General features: G+C 49.3%; 1 protein-coding gene across 2 annotated transcripts in view; it reads right to left on the bottom strand.

Annotated features, from left to right (window-relative positions):
- Nucleotides 1-16,409, bottom strand: part of naga (N-acetylgalactosaminidase, alpha) — a 266,612-nt gene that overhangs the window by 202,959 nt on the left and 47,244 nt on the right. The window lies entirely within an intron of this gene.

Here is a 16,409-nt window from a genome sequence, read left to right as displayed (position 1 = left end):
AACTATATCCCAGTGAGAGTCAGTGTGTGTGGAACACATACCCCAGTGAGATTCAGTGTGTGTGGTACTATATCCCAGTGAGATTCAGTGTGTGTGGAACTGTATCCCAGTGAGAGTCAGTGTGTGTGGAACACGTACCCCAGTGAGATTCAGTGTGTGTGAAACTGTATCCCAGTGAGAGTCAGTGTGTGTGGAACAGGTATCCCTGTGAGAGTCAGTGTGTGTGGAACTATATCCCAATGAGAGTCAGTGTGTGTGGAACTGTACCCCAGTGAGAGTCAGTGTGTGTGGAACTGTATCCCAGTGAGAGTCAGTGTGTGTGGAACGGTACCCCAGTGGGAGTCAGTGTGTGTGGAACAATACCCCAGTGAGATTCAGTGTGTGTGGAACTGCATCCCAGTGAGAGTCAGTGTGTGTGGAACAGGTACCCCAGTGAGAGTCAGTGTGTGTGGAACTATACCCCAGTGAGAGTCAGTGTGTGTGGAACTATATCCCAGTGAGATTCAGTGTGTGTGGAACTATATCCCAGTGAGATTCAGTGTGTGTGGAACTGTATCCCAGTGAGAGTCATTGTGTGTGGAACAGGTACCCCAGTGATATTCAGTGCGTGTGGAACTATATTCCAGTGAGGTTCAGTGTGTGTGGAACTATATCCCAGAGAGAGTCGGTGTGTGTGGAACAGGTACCCCAGTGAGATTCAGTGTGTGTGGAACTATATCCCAGTGAGAGTCAGCGTGTGTGGAACTGTATCCCAGTGAGAGTCGGTGTGTGTGGGACAGTACCCCAGTGAGATTCAGTGTGTGTGGAACTATATCCCAAAGAGGCTCATTGTGTGTGGAACTGTATCCCAGTGAGAGTCAGTGTGTGTGGAACTGTACCCCAGTGAGAGTCAGTGTGTGTGGATCTATACCCGAGTGAGAGTCAGTGTGCGTGGAACTGTACCCCAGTGAGAGTCAGTGTGTGTGGAACTATACCCCAGTGAGATTCAGTGTGTGTGGAACGATATCCCAGTGAGATTCAGTGTGTGTGGAACTGCATCCCAGTGAGAGTCAGTGTGTGTGGAACTGCATCCCAGTGAGAGTCAGTGCGTGTGGAACTGTACCCCAGTGAGAGTCAGTGTGTGTGGAACAGGTATCCCTGTGAGAGTCAGTGTGTGTGGAACTATATCCCAATGAGAGTCAGTGTGTGTGGAACTGTACCCCAGTGAGAGTCAGTGTGTGTGGAACTGTATCCCAGTGAGAGTCAGTGTGTGTGGAACGGTACCCCAGTGGGAGTCAGTGTGTGTGGAACAATACCCCAGTGAGATTCAGTGTGTGTGGAACTGCATCCCAGTGAGAGTCAGTGTGTGTGGAACAGGTACCCCAGTGAGAGTCAGTGTGTGTGGAACTATACCCCAGTGAGAGTCAGTGTGTGTGGAACTATATCCCAGTGAGATTCAGTGTGTGTGGAACTATATCCCAGTGAGATTCAGTGTGTGTGGAACTGTATCCCAGTGAGAGTCATTGTGTGTGGAACAGGTACCCCAGTGAAATTCAGTGCGTGTGGAACTATATTCCAGTGAGGTTCAGTGTGTGTGGAACTATATCCCAGAGAGAGTCGGTGTGTGTGGAACAGGTACCCCAGTGAGATTCAGTGTGTGTGGAACTATATCCCAGTGAGAGTCAGTGTGTGTGGAACTGTATCCCAGTGAGAGTCAGTGTATGTGGAACAATACCACAGTGAGATTCAGTGTGTGTGGAACTGCATCCCAGTGAGAGTCAGTGTGTGTGGAACTGTACCCCAGTGAGAGTCAGTGTGTGTGGAATAGGTACCCCAGTGAGATTCAGTGTGTGTGGAACTGTATCCCAGTGAGAGTCAGTGTGTGTGGAACACATACCCCAGTGAGATTCAGTGTGTGTGGAACTATATCCCAATGAGATTCAGTGTGTGTGGAACTGTATCCCAGTGAGAGTTAGTGTGTGTGGAACGGTAGCCCAGTGAGAGTCAGTGTGTGTGGAACTGTATCCCAGTGAGAGTCAGTGTCTGTGGAACAATACCACAGTGAGATTCAGTGTGTGTGGAACTGCATCACAGTGAGAGTCAGTGTGTGTGGAACTATACCCCAGTGAGATTCAGTGTGTGTGGAACTATATCCCAGTGAGATTCAGTCTGTGTGGAACTGTATCCCAGTGAGAGTCAGTGTGTGTGGAACAGGTACCCCAGTGATATTCAGTGCGTGTGGAACTATATCCCAGTGAGGTTCAGTGTGTGTGGAACTATATCCCAGTCAGAGTCGGTGTGTGTGGAACTGTATCCCAGTGAGATTCAGTGTGTGTGGAACTATATCCCAGTGAGAGTCAGTGTGTGTGGAACACATACCCCAGTGAGATTCAGTGTGTGTGGTACTATATCCCAGTGAGATTCAGTGTGTGTGGAACTGTATCCCAGTGAGAGTCAGTGTGTGTGGAACTATATCCCAGTGAGATTCAGTGTGTGTGGAACTGTATCCCAGTGAGTGTGGAACTATACCCCAGTGAGAGTCAGTGTGTGTGGAACGATATCCCAGTGAGATTCAGTGTGTGTGGAACTATCTCCCAGTGAGATTCAGTGTGTGTGGAACTGTATCCCAGTGAGATTCAGTGTGTGTGGAACTGTATCCCAGTGAGAGTCAGTGTGTGTGGAACTGTATCCCAGTGAGATTCAGTGTGTGTGGAACTGTATCCCAGTGAGATTCAGTGTGTGTGGAACTGTACCCCAGTGAGATTCAGTGTGTGTGGAACTGTATCCCAGTGAGAGTCAGTGTGTGTGGAACACGTACCCCAGTGAGATTCAGTGTGTGTGGAACTGTATCCCAGTGAGAGTCAGTGTGTGTGGAACAGGTATCCCAGTGAGAGTCAGTGTGTGTGGAACTATATCCCAATGAGAGTCAGTGTGTGTGGAACTGTATCCCAGTGAGAGTCAGTGTGTGTGGAACGGTACCCCAGTGGGAGTCAGTGTGTGTGGAACAATACCCCAGTGAGATTCAGTGTGTGTGGAACTGCATCCCAGTGAGAGTCAGTGTGTGTGGAACAGGTACCCCAGTGAGAGTCAGTGTGTGTGGAACTATACCCCAGTGAGAGTCAGTGTGTGTGGAACTATATCCCAGTGAGATTCAGTGTGTGTGGAACTATATCCCAGTGAGATTCAGTGTGTGTGGAACTGTATCCCAGTGAGATTCAGTGTGTGTGGAACTGTATCCCAGTGAGAGTCAGTGTGTGTGGAACTGTATCCCAGTGAGATTCAGTGTGTGTGGAACTGTATCCCAGTGAGAGTCAGTGTGTGTGGAACACTGACCCCAGTGAGAGTCAGTGTGTGTGGAACAGGTGCCCCAGTGAGAGTCAGTGTGTGTGGAACTGTATCCCAGTTAGGCTCATTGTGTGTGCAACTGTATCCCAGTGAGAGTCAGTGTGTGTGGAACTATACCCCAGTGAGATTCAGTGTGTGTGGAACTATATCCCAGTGAGATTCAGTGTGTGTGGAACTGCATCCCAGTGAGAGTCAGTGTGTGTGGAACTGTACCCCAGTGAGAGTCAGTGTGTGTGGAATAGGTACCCCAGTGAGATTCAGTGTGTGTGGAACTGTATCCCAGTGAGAGTCAGTGTGTGTGGAACACATACCCCAGTGAGATTCAGTGTGTGTGGAACTATATCCCAATGAGATTCAGTGTTTGTGGAACTGTATCCCAGTGAGAGTTAGTGTGTGTGGAACGGTACCCCAGTGAGAGTCAGTGTGTGTGGAACTGTATCCCAGTGAGAGTCAGTGTATGTGGAACAATATCACAGTGAGATTCAGTGTGTGTGGAACTGCATCCCAGTGAGAGTCAGTGTGTGTGGAACTATACCCCAGTGAGATTCAGTGTGTGTGGAACTCTATCCCAGTGAGATTCAGTGTGTGTGGAACTGTATCCCAGTGAGAGTCAGTGTGTGTGGAACAGGTACCCCAGTGATATTCAGTGCGTGTGGAACTATATCCCAGTGAGGTTCAGTGTGTGTGGAACTATATCCCAGTGAGAGTCGGTGTATGTGGAACTGTATCCCAGTGAGATTCAGTGTGTGTGGAACTATATCCCAGTGAGAGTCAGTGTGTGTGGAACACATACCCCAGTGAGATTCAGTGTGTGTGGTACTATATCCCAGTGAGATTCAGTGTGTGTGGAACTGTATCCCAGTGAGAGTCAGTGTGTGTGGAACACGTACCCCAGTGAGATTCAGTGTGTGTGAAACTGTATCCCAGTGAGAGTCAGTGTGTGTGGAACAGGTATCCCTGTGAGAGTCAGTGTGTGTGGAACTATATCCCAATGAGAGTCAGTGTGTGTGGAACTGTACCCCAGTGAGAGTCAGTGTGTGTGGAACTGTATCCCAGTGAGAGTCAGTGTGTGTGGAACGGTACCCCAGTGGGAGTCAGTGTGTGTGGAACAATACCCCAGTGAGATTCAGTGTGTGTGGAACTGCATCCCAGTGAGAGTCAGTGTGTGTGGAACAGGTACCCCAGTGAGAGTCAGTGTGTGTGGAACTATACCCCAGTGAGAGTCAGTGTGTGTGGAACTATATCCCAGTGAGATTCAGTGTGTGTGGAACTATATCCCAGTGAGATTCAGTGTGTGTGGAACTGTATCCCAGTGAGAGTCATTGTGTGTGGAACAGGTACCCCAGTGATATTCAGTGCGTGTGGAACTATATTCCAGTGAGGTTCAGTGTGTGTGGAACTATATCCCAGAGAGAGTCGGTGTGTGTGGAACAGGTACCCCAGTGAGATTCAGTGTGTGTGGAACTATATCCCAGTGAGAGTCAGCGTGTGTGGAACTGTATCCCAGTGAGAGTCGGTGTGTGTGGGACAGTACCCCAGTGAGATTCAGTGTGTGTGGAACTATATCCCAAAGAGGCTCATTGTGTGTGGAACTGTATCCCAGTGAGAGTCAGTGTGTGTGGAACTGTACCCCAGTGAGAGTCAGTGTGTGTGGATCTATACCCGAGTGAGAGTCAGTGTGCGTGGAACTGTACCCCAGTGAGAGTCAGTGTGTGTGGAACTATACCCCAGTGAGATTCAGTGTGTGTGGAACGATATCCCAGTGAGATTCAGTGTGTGTGGAACTGCATCCCAGTGAGAGTCAGTGTGTGTGGAACTGCATCCCAGTGAGAGTCAGTGCGTGTGGAACAGTACCCCAGTGAGAGTCAGTGTGTGTGGAACTGTATCCCAGTGAGAGTCAGTGTATGTGGAACAATACCACAGTGAGATTCAGTGTGTGTGGAACTGCATCCCAGTGAGAGTCAGTGTGTGTGGAACGATACCCCAGTGAGATTCAGTGTGTGTGGAACTGTATCCCAGTGAGATTCAGTGTGTGTGGAACTGTATCCCAGTGAGTCAGTGTGTGTGGGTCTATACCCCAGTGAGAGTCAGTGTGCGTGGAACTGTACCCCAGTGAGTGTCAGTGTGTGTGGAACTATACCCCAGTGAGATTCAGTGTGTGTGGAACGATATCCCAGTGAGATTCAGTGTGTGTGGAACTGCATCCCAGTGAGAGTCAGTGTGCGTGGAACAGCATCCCGGTGAGAGTCAGTGCGTGTGGAACTGTACCCCAGTGAGAGTCAGTGTGTGTGGAACTGTACCCCAGTGAGAGTCAGTGTGTGTGGAACTATATCCCACTCAGGTTCAGTGTGTGTGGAACTGCATCCCAGTGAGAGTCAGTGTGTGTGGAACTGTACCCCAGTGAGAGTCAGTGTGTGTGGAACAGGTACCCCAGTGAGATTCAGTGTGTGTGGAACTGTATCCCAGTGTGAGTCAGTGTGTGTGGAACAGGTACCCCAGTGAGATTCAGTGTGTGTGGAACTATATCCCAATGAGATTCAGTGTGGGTGGAACTGTATCCCAGTGAGAGTCAGTGTGTGTGGATCTATACCCCAGTGAGAGTCAGTGTGCGTGGAACTGTACCCCAGTGAGTGTCAGTGTGTGTGGAACTATACCCCAGTGAGATTCAGTGTGTGTGGAACGATATCCCAGTGAGATTCAGTGTGTGTGGAACTGCATCCCAGTGAGAGTCAGTGTGTGTGGAACTGTACCCCAGTGAGAGTCAGTGAGTGTGGAACACATACCCCAGTGAGATTCAGTGTGTGTGGAACGATATCCAATGAGATTCAGTGTGTGTGGAACTGTATCCCAGTGGGAGTCAGTGTATGTGGAACAATACCCCAGTGAGATTCAGTGTATGTGGAACAATACCCCAGTGAGAGTCAGTGTGTGTGGAACAATACCCCAGTGAGATTCAGTGTGTGTGGAACTGTATCCCAGTGAGAGTCAGTGTGTGTGGAACAGGTACCCCAGTGAGATTCAGTGTGTGTGGAACTATATCCCAGTGAGATTCAGTGTGTGTGGAACTGTATCCCAGTGAGAGTCAGTGCGTGTGGAACAGGTACCCCAGTGAGATTCAGTGTGTGTGGAACTATATCCCAGTGAGATTCAGTGTGTGTGGAACTGTATCCCAGTCAGAGTCAGTGTGTGTGGAACTATATCCCAGTGAGATTCAGTGTGTGTGGAACTGTATCCCAGTGAGTGTGGAACTATACCCCAGTGAGAGTCAGTGTGTGTGGAACTATATCCCAGTGAGATTCAGTGTGTGTGGAACTATATCCCAGTGAGATTCAGTGTGTGTGGAACTGTATCCCAGTGAGATTCAGTGTGTGTGGAACTGTATCCCAGTGAGAGTCAGTGTGTGTGGAACTGTATCCCAGTGAGATTCAGTGTGTGTGGAACTGTATCCCAGTGAGAGTCAGTGTGTGTGGAACACGTACCCCAGTGAGAGTCAGTGTGTGTGGAACAGGTATCCCAGTGAGAGTCAGTGTGTGTGGAACTATATCCCAGTGAGATTCAGTGTGTGTGGAACTATATCCCAGTGAGATTCAGTGTGTGTGGAACTGTATCCCAGTGAGATTCAGTGTGTGTGGAACTATATCCCAGTGAGATTCAGTGTGTGTGGAACTGTATCCCAGTGAGAGTCAGTGTGTGTGGAACTGCATCCCAGTGAGAGTCAGTGCGTGTGGAACTGTACCCCAGTGAGAGTCAGTGTGTGTGGAACAGGTATCCCTGTGAGAGTCAGTGTGTGTGGAACTATATCCCAATGAGAGTCAGTGTGTGTGGAACTGTACCCCAGTGAGAGTCAGTGTGTGTGGAACTGTATCCCAGTGAGAGTCAGTGTGTGTGGAACGGTACCCCAGTGGGAGTCAGTGTGTGTGGAACAATACCCCAGTGAGATTCAGTGTGTGTGGAACTGCATCCCAGTGAGAGTCAGTGTGTGTGGAACAGGTACCCCAGTGAGAGTCAGTGTGTGTGGAACTATACCCCAGTGAGAGTCAGTGTGTGTGGAACTATATCCCAGTGAGATTCAGTGTGTGTGGAACTATATCCCAGTGAGATTCAGTGTGTGTGGAACTGTATCCCAGTGAGAGTCATTGTGTGTGGAACAGGTACCCCAGTGAAATTCAGTGCGTGTGGAACTATATTCCAGTGAGGTTCAGTGTGTGTGGAACTATATCCCAGAGAGAGTCGGTGTGTGTGGAACAGGTACCCCAGTGAGATTCAGTGTGTGTGGAACTATATCCCAGTGAGAGTCAGTGTGTGTGGAACTGTATCCCAGTGAGAGTCAGTGTATGTGGAACAATACCACAGTGAGATTCAGTGTGTGTGGAACTGCATCCCAGTGAGAGTCAGTGTGTGTGGAACTATACCCCAGTGAGATTCAGTGTGTGTGGAACTATATCCCAGTGAGATTCAGTGTGTGTGGAACTGCATCCCAGTGAGAGTCAGTGTGTGTGGAACTGTACCCCAGTGAGAGTCAGTGTGTGTGGAATAGGTACCCCAGTGAGATTCAGTGTGTGTGGAACTGTATCCCAGTGAGAGTCAGTGTGTGTGGAACACATACCCCAGTGAGATTCAGTGTGTGTGGAACTATATCCCAATGAGATTCAGTGTGTGTGGAACTGTATCCCAGTGAGAGTTAGTGTGTGTGGAACGGTAGCCCAGTGAGAGTCAGTGTGTGTGGAACTGTATCCCAGTGAGAGTCAGTGTCTGTGGAACAATACCACAGTGAGATTCAGTGTGTGTGGAACTGCATCACAGTGAGAGTCAGTGTGTGTGGAACTATACCCCAGTGAGATTCAGTGTGTGTGGAACTATATCCCAGTGAGATTCAGTCTGTGTGGAACTGTATCCCAGTGAGAGTCAGTGTGTGTGGAACAGGTACCCCAGTGATATTCAGTGCGTGTGGAACTATATCCCAGTGAGGTTCAGTGTGTGTGGAACTATATCCCAGTCAGAGTCGGTGTGTGTGGAACTGTATCCCAGTGAGATTCAGTGTGTGTGGAACTATATCCCAGTGAGAGTCAGTGTGTGTGGAACACATACCCCAGTGAGATTCAGTGTGTGTGGTACTATATCCCAGTGAGATTCAGTGTGTGTGGAACTGTATCCCAGTCAGAGTCAGTGTGTGTGGAACTATATCCCAGTGAGATTCAGTGTGTGTGGAACTGTATCCCAGTGAGTGTGGAACTATACCCCAGTGAGAGTCAGTGTGTGTGGAACGATATCCCAGTGAGATTCAGTGTGTGTGGAACTATCTCCCAGTGAGATTCAGTGTGTGTGGAACTGTATCCCAGTGAGATTCAGTGTGTGTGGAACTGTATCCCAGTGAGAGTCAGTGTGTGTGGAACTGTATCCCAGTGAGATTCAGTGTGTGTGGAACTGTATCCCAGTGAGATTCAGTGTGTGTGGAACTGTACCCCAGTGAGATTCAGTGTGTGTGGAACTGTATCCCAGTGAGAGTCAGTGTGTGTGGAACACGTACCCCAGTGAGATTCAGTGTGTGTGGAACTGTATCCCAGTGAGAGTCAGTGTGTGTGGAACAGGTATCCCAGTGAGAGTCAGTGTGTGTGGAACTATATCCCAATGAGAGTCAGTGTGTGTGGAACTGTATCCCAGTGAGAGTCAGTGTGTGTGGAACGGTACCCCAGTGGGAGTCAGTGTGTGTGGAACAATACCCCAGTGAGATTCAGTGTGTGTGGAACTGCATCCCAGTGAGAGTCAGTGTGTGTGGAACAGGTACCCCAGTGAGAGTCAGTGTGTGTGGAACTATACCCCAGTGAGAGTCAGTGTGTGTGGAACTATATCCCAGTGAGATTCAGTGTGTGTGGAACTATATCCCAGTGAGATTCAGTGTGTGTGGAACTGTATCCCAGTGAGATTCAGTGTGTGTGGAACTGTATCCCAGTGAGAGTCAGTGTGTGTGGAACTGTATCCCAGTGAGATTCAGTGTGTGTGGAACTGTATCCCAGTGAGAGTCAGTGTGTGTGGAACACTGACCCCAGTGAGAGTCAGTGTGTGTGGAACAGGTGCCCCAGTGAGAGTCAGTGTGTGTGGAACTGTATCCCAGTTAGGCTCATTGTGTGTGCAACTGTATCCCAGTGAGAGTCAGTGTGTGTGGAACTATACCCCAGTGAGATTCAGTGTGTGTGGAACTATATCCCAGTGAGATTCAGTGTGTGTGGAACTGCATCCCAGTGAGAGTCAGTGTGTGTGGAACTGTACCCCAGTGAGAGTCAGTGTGTGTGGAATAGGTACCCCAGTGAGATTCAGTGTGTGTGGAACTGTATCCCAGTGAGAGTCAGTGTGTGTGGAACACATACCCCAGTGAGATTCAGTGTGTGTGGAACTATATCCCAATGAGATTCAGTGTTTGTGGAACTGTATCCCAGTGAGAGTTAGTGTGTGTGGAACGGTACCCCAGTGAGAGTCAGTGTGTGTGGAACTGTATCCCAGTGAGAGTCAGTGTATGTGGAACAATATCACAGTGAGATTCAGTGTGTGTGGAACTGCATCCCAGTGAGAGTCAGTGTGTGTGGAACTATACCCCAGTGAGATTCAGTGTGTGTGGAACTCTATCCCAGTGAGATTCAGTGTGTGTGGAACTGTATCCCAGTGAGAGTCAGTGTGTGTGGAACAGGTACCCCAGTGATATTCAGTGCGTGTGGAACTATATCCCAGTGAGGTTCAGTGTGTGTGGAACTATATCCCAGTGAGAGTCGGTGTATGTGGAACTGTATCCCAGTGAGATTCAGTGTGTGTGGAACTATATCCCAGTGAGAGTCAGTGTGTGTGGAACACATACCCCAGTGAGATTCAGTGTGTGTGGTACTATATCCCAGTGAGATTCAGTGTGTGTGGAACTGTATCCCAGTGAGAGTCAGTGTGTGTGGAACACGTACCCCAGTGAGATTCAGTGTGTGTGAAACTGTATCCCAGTGAGAGTCAGTGTGTGTGGAACAGGTATCCCTGTGAGAGTCAGTGTGTGTGGAACTATATCCCAATGAGAGTCAGTGTGTGTGGAACTGTACCCCAGTGAGAGTCAGTGTGTGTGGAACTGTATCCCAGTGAGAGTCAGTGTGTGTGGAACGGTACCCCAGTGGGAGTCAGTGTGTGTGGAACAATACCCCAGTGAGATTCAGTGTGTGTGGAACTGCATCCCAGTGAGAGTCAGTGTGTGTGGAACAGGTACCCCAGTGAGAGTCAGTGTGTGTGGAACTATACCCCAGTGAGAGTCAGTGTGTGTGGAACTATATCCCAGTGAGATTCAGTGTGTGTGGAACTATATCCCAGTGAGATTCAGTGTGTGTGGAACTGTATCCCAGTGAGAGTCATTGTGTGTGGAACAGGTACCCCAGTGATATTCAGTGCGTGTGGAACTATATTCCAGTGAGGTTCAGTGTGTGTGGAACTATATCCCAGAGAGAGTCGGTGTGTGTGGAACAGGTACCCCAGTGAGATTCAGTGTGTGTGGAACTATATCCCAGTGAGAGTCAGCGTGTGTGGAACTGTATCCCAGTGAGAGTCGGTGTGTGTGGGACAGTACCCCAGTGAGATTCAGTGTGTGTGGAACTATATCCCAAAGAGGCTCATTGTGTGTGGAACTGTATCCCAGTGAGAGTCAGTGTGTGTGGAACTGTACCCCAGTGAGAGTCAGTGTGTGTGGATCTATACCCGAGTGAGAGTCAGTGTGCGTGGAACTGTACCCCAGTGAGAGTCAGTGTGTGTGGAACTATACCCCAGTGAGATTCAGTGTGTGTGGAACGATATCCCAGTGAGATTCAGTGTGTGTGGAACTGCATCCCAGTGAGAGTCAGTGTGTGTGGAACTGCATCCCAGTGAGAGTCAGTGCGTGTGGAACAGTACCCCAGTGAGAGTCAGTGTGTGTGGAACTGTATCCCAGTGAGAGTCAGTGTATGTGGAACAATACCACAGTGAGATTCAGTGTGTGTGGAACTGCATCCCAGTGAGAGTCAGTGTGTGTGGAACGATACCCCAGTGAGATTCAGTGTGTGTGGAACTGTATCCCAGTGAGATTCAGTGTGTGTGGAACTGTATCCCAGTGAGTCAGTGTGTGTGGGTCTATACCCCAGTGAGAGTCAGTGTGCGTGGAACTGTACCCCAGTGAGTGTCAGTGTGTGTGGAACTATACCCCAGTGAGATTCAGTGTGTGTGGAACGATATCCCAGTGAGATTCAGTGTGTGTGGAACTGCATCCCAGTGAGAGTCAGTGTGTGTGGAACTGTACCCCAGTGAGAGTCAGTGTGTGTGGAACTATATCCCACTCAGGTTCAGTGTGTGTGGAACTGCATCCCAGTGAGAGTCAGTGTGTGTGGAACTGTACCCCAGTGAGAGTCAGTGTGTGTGGAACAGGTACCCCAGTGAGATTCAGTGTGTGTGGAACTGTATCCCAGTGTGAGTCAGTGTGTGTGGAACAGGTACCCCAGTGAGATTCAGTGTGTGTGGAACTATATCCCAATGAGATTCAGTGTGGGTGGAACTGTATCCCAGTGAGAGTCAGTGTGTGTGGATCTATACCCCAGTGAGAGTCAGTGTGCGTGGAACTGTACCCCAGTGAGTGTCAGTGTGTGTGGAACTATACCCCAGTGAGATTCAGTGTGTGTGGAACGATATCCCAGTGAGATTCAGTGTGTGTGGAACTGCATCCCAGTGAGAGTCAGTGTGTGTGGAACTGTACCCCAGTGAGAGTCAGTGAGTGTGGAACACATACCCCAGTGAGATTCAGTGTGTGTGGAACGATATCCAATGAGATTCAGTGTGTGTGGAACTGTATCCCAGTGGGAGTCAGTGTATGTGGAACAATACCCCAGTGAGATTCAGTGTATGTGGAACAATACCCCAGTGAGAGTCAGTGTGTGTGGAACAATACCCCAGTGAGATTCAGTGTGTGTGGAACTGCATCCCAGTGAGAGTCAGTGTGTGTGGAACTATACCCCAGTGAGATTCAGTGTGTGTGGAACTATATCCCAGTGAGATTCTTTGTGTGTGGAACTGTATCCCAGTGAGAGTCAGTGTGTGTGGAACAGGTACCCCAGTGAGATTCAGTGTGTGTGGAACTATATCCCAGTGAGATTCAGTGTGTGTGGAACTGTATCCCAGTGAGAGTCAGTGCGTGTGGAACAGGTACCCCAGTGAGATTCAGTGTGTGTGGAACTATATCCCAGTGAGATTCAGTGTGTGTGGAACTGTATCCCAGTCAGAGTCAGTGTGTGTGGAACTATATCCCAGTGAGATTCAGTGTGTGTGGAACTGTATCCCAGTGAGTGTGGAACTATACCCCAGTGAGAGTCAGTGTGTGTGGAACTATATCCCAGTGAGATTCAGTGTGTGTGGAACTATATCCCAGTGAGATTCAGTGTGTGTGGAACTGTATCCCAGTGAGATTCAGTGTGTGTGGAACTGTATCCCAGTGAGAGTCAGTGTGTGTGGAACTGTATCCCAGTGAGATTCAGTGTGTGTGGAACTGTATCCCAGTGAGAGTCAGTGTGTGTGGAACACGTACCCCAGTGAGAGTCAGTGTGTGTGGAACAGGTATCCCAGTGAGAGTCAGTGTGTGTGGAACTATATCCCAGTGAGATTCAGTGTGTGTGGAACTGTATCCCAGTGAGATTCAGTGTGGGTGGAACTATATCCCAGTGAGATTCAGTGTGTGTGGAACTGTATCCCAGTGAGTCAGTGTGTGTGGAACACTGACCCCAGTGAGAGTCAGTGTGTGTGGAACAGGTGCCCCAGTGAGAGTCAGTGTGTGTGGAACTGTATCCCAGTGAGATTCAGTGTGTGTGGAACTGTATCCCAGTGAGAGTCAGTGTGTGTGGAACACGTACCCCAGTGAGAGTCAGTGTGTGTGGAACAGGTATCCCAGTGAGAGTCAGTGTGTGTGGAACTATATCCCAGTGAGATTCAGTGTGTGTGGAACTATATCCCAGTGAGATTCAGTGTGTGTGGAACTGTATCCCAGTGAGATTCAGTGTGTGTGGAACTATATCCCAGTGAGATTCAGTGTGTGTGGAACTGTATCCCAGTGAGAGTCAGTGTGTGTGGAACACTGACCCCAGTGAGAGTCAGTGTGTGTGGAACAGGTGCCCCAGTGAGAGTCAGTGTGTGTGGAACTATATCCCAGTGAGGCTCATTGTGTGTGGAACTGTATCCCAGTGAGAGTCAGGGTGTATGGAACTATACCCCAGTGAGATTCAGTGTGTGGGGAACGATATCCCAGTGAGATTCAGTGTGTGTGGAACTGCATCCCAGTGAGATTCAGTGTGTGTGGAACTGCATCCCAGTGAGATTCAGTGTGTGTGGAACTGTATCCCAGTGAGATTCAGTGTGTGTGGAACTGTATCCCAGTGAGAGTCAGTGTGTGTGGAACAGTATCCCAGTGAGAGTCAGTGCGTGTGGAACTGTACCCCAGTGAGAGTCAGTGTGTGTGGAACAGTACCCCAGTGAGAGTCAGTGTGTGTGGAAGACATACCCCAGTGAGATTCAGTGTGTGTGGAACTGTATCCCAGTGAGAGTCAGTGTGTGTGGAACTATATATCCCAGTGAGATTCAGTGTGTGTGGAACTGCATCCCAGTGAGAGTCAGTGTGTGTGGAACTATACCCCAGTGAGATTCAGTGTGTGTGGAACTATATCCCAGTGAGATTCAGTGTGTGTGGAACTGTATCCCAGTGAGAGTCAGTGTGTGTGGAACAGGTACCCCAGTGATATTCAGTGCGTGTGGAACTATATTCCAGTGAGGTTCAGTGTGTGTGGAACTATATCCCAGAGAGAGTCGGTGTGTGTGGAACAGGTACCCCAGTGAGATTCAGTGTGTGTGGAACTATATCCCAGTGAGAGTCAGCGTGTGTGGAACTGTATCCCAGTGAGAGTCGGTGTGTGTGGAACAGTACCCCAGTGAGATTCAGTGTGTGTGGAACTATTTCCCAGTGAGGCTCATTGTGTGTGGAACTGTATCCCAGTGAGAGTCAGTGTGTGTGGAACTGTACCCCAGTGAGAGTCAGTGTGTGTGGATCTATACCCGAGTGAGAGTCAGTGTGCGTGGAACTGTACCCCAGTGAGAGTCAGTGTGTGTGGAACTATACCCCAGTGAGATTCAGTGTGTGTGGAACGATATCCCAGTGAGATTCAGTGTGTGTGGAACTGCATCCCAGTGAGAGTCAGTGTGTGTGGAACTGCATCCCAGTGAGAGTCAGTGCGTGTGGAACTGTACCCCAGTGAGAGTCAGTGTGTGTGGAACTGTACCCCAGTGAGAGTCAGTGTGTGTGGAACACATACCCCAGTGAGATTCAGTGTGTGTGGAACTGTATCCCAGTGAGAGTCAGTGTGTGTGGAACTATACATCCCAGTGAGATTCAGTGTGTGTGGAACTGCATCCCAGTGAGAGTCAGTGTGTGTGGAACTGTCCCCCAGTGAGAGTCAGTGTGTGTGGAACTGAACCCCAGTGAGATTCAGTGTGTGTGGAACTATACCCCAGTGAGAGTCAGTGTGTGTGGAACTGTACCCCAGTGAAATTCAGTGTGTGTGGAACTGTATCCCAGTGAGAGTCACTGTGTGTGGAACGGTACCCCAGTGGGAGTCAGTGTGTGTGGAACAATACCCCAGTGAGATTCAGTGTGTGTGGAACTGCATCCCAGTGAGAGTCAGTGTGTGTGGAACTGTACCCCAGTGAGAGTCAGTGTGTGTGGAATAGGTACCCCAGTGAGATTCAGTGTGTGTGGAACTCTATCCCAGTGAGATTCAGTGTGTGTGGAACTGTATCCCAGTGAGAGTCAGTGTGTGTGGAACAGGTACCCCAGTGATATTCAGTGCGTGTGGAACTATATCCCAGTGAGGTTCAGTGTGTGTGGAACTATATCCCAGTGAGAGTCGGTGTATGTGGAACTGTATCCCAGTGAGATTCAGTGTGTGTGGAACTATATCCCAGTGAGAGTCAGTGTGTGTGGAACACATACCCCAGTGAGATTCAGTGTGTGTGGTACTATATCCCAGTGAGATTCAGTGTGTGTGGAACTGTATCCCAGTGAGAGTCAGTGTGTGTGGAACACGTACCCCAGTGAGATTCAGTGTGTGTGAAACTGTATCCCAGTGAGAGTCAGTGTGTGTGGAACAGGTATCCCTGTGAGAGTCAGTGTGTGTGGAACTATATCCCAATGAGAGTCAGTGTGTGTGGAACTGTACCCCAGTGAGAGTCAGTGTGTGTGGAACTGTATCCCAGTGAGAGTCAGTGTGTGTGGAACGGTACCCCAGTGGGAGTCAGTGTGTGTGGAACAATACCCCAGTGAGATTCAGTGTGTGTGGAACTGCATCCCAGTGAGAGTCAGTGTGTGTGGAACAGGTACCCCAGTGAGAGTCAGTGTGTGTGGAACTATACCCCAGTGAGAGTCAGTGTGTGTGGAACTATATCCCAGTGAGATTCAGTGTGTGTGGAACTATATCCCAGTGAGATTCAGTGTGTGTGGAACTGTATCCCAGTGAGAGTCATTGTGTGTGGAACAGGTACCCCAGTGATATTCAGTGCGTGTGGAACTATATTCCAGTGAGGTTCAGTGTGTGTGGAACTATATCCCAGAGAGAGTCGGTGTGTGTGGAACAGGTACCCCAGTGAGATTCAGTGTGTGTGGAACTATATCCCAGTGAGAGTCAGTGTGTGTGGAACTGTATCCCAGTGAGAGTCGGTGTGTGTGGGACAGTACCCCAGTGAGATTCAGTGTGTGTGGAACTATATCCCAAAGAGGCTCATTGTGTGTGGAACTGTATCCCAGTGAGAGTCAGTGTGTGTGGAACTGTACCCCAGTGAGAGTCAGTGTGTGTGGATCTATACCCGAGTGAGAGTCAGTGTGCGTGGAACTGTACCCCAGTGAGAGTCAGTGTGTGTGGAACTATACCCCAGTGAGATTCAGTGTGTGTGGAACGATATCCCAGTGAGATTCAGTGTGTGTGGAACTGCATCCCAGTGAGAGTCAGTGTGTGTGGAACTGCATCCCAGTGAGAGTCAGTGCGTGTGGAACTGTATCCCAGTGAGAG

Source organism: Mustelus asterias, chromosome 21, assembly GCF_964213995.1.
Source record: "Mustelus asterias chromosome 21, sMusAst1.hap1.1, whole genome shotgun sequence".
NCBI classification, from domain to species: Eukaryota; Metazoa; Chordata; class Chondrichthyes; order Carcharhiniformes; family Triakidae; genus Mustelus; species Mustelus asterias.
The sequence above is the reverse complement of the archived record's forward strand: the minus strand, read 5'-3'. Positions and strand labels throughout refer to the sequence as shown.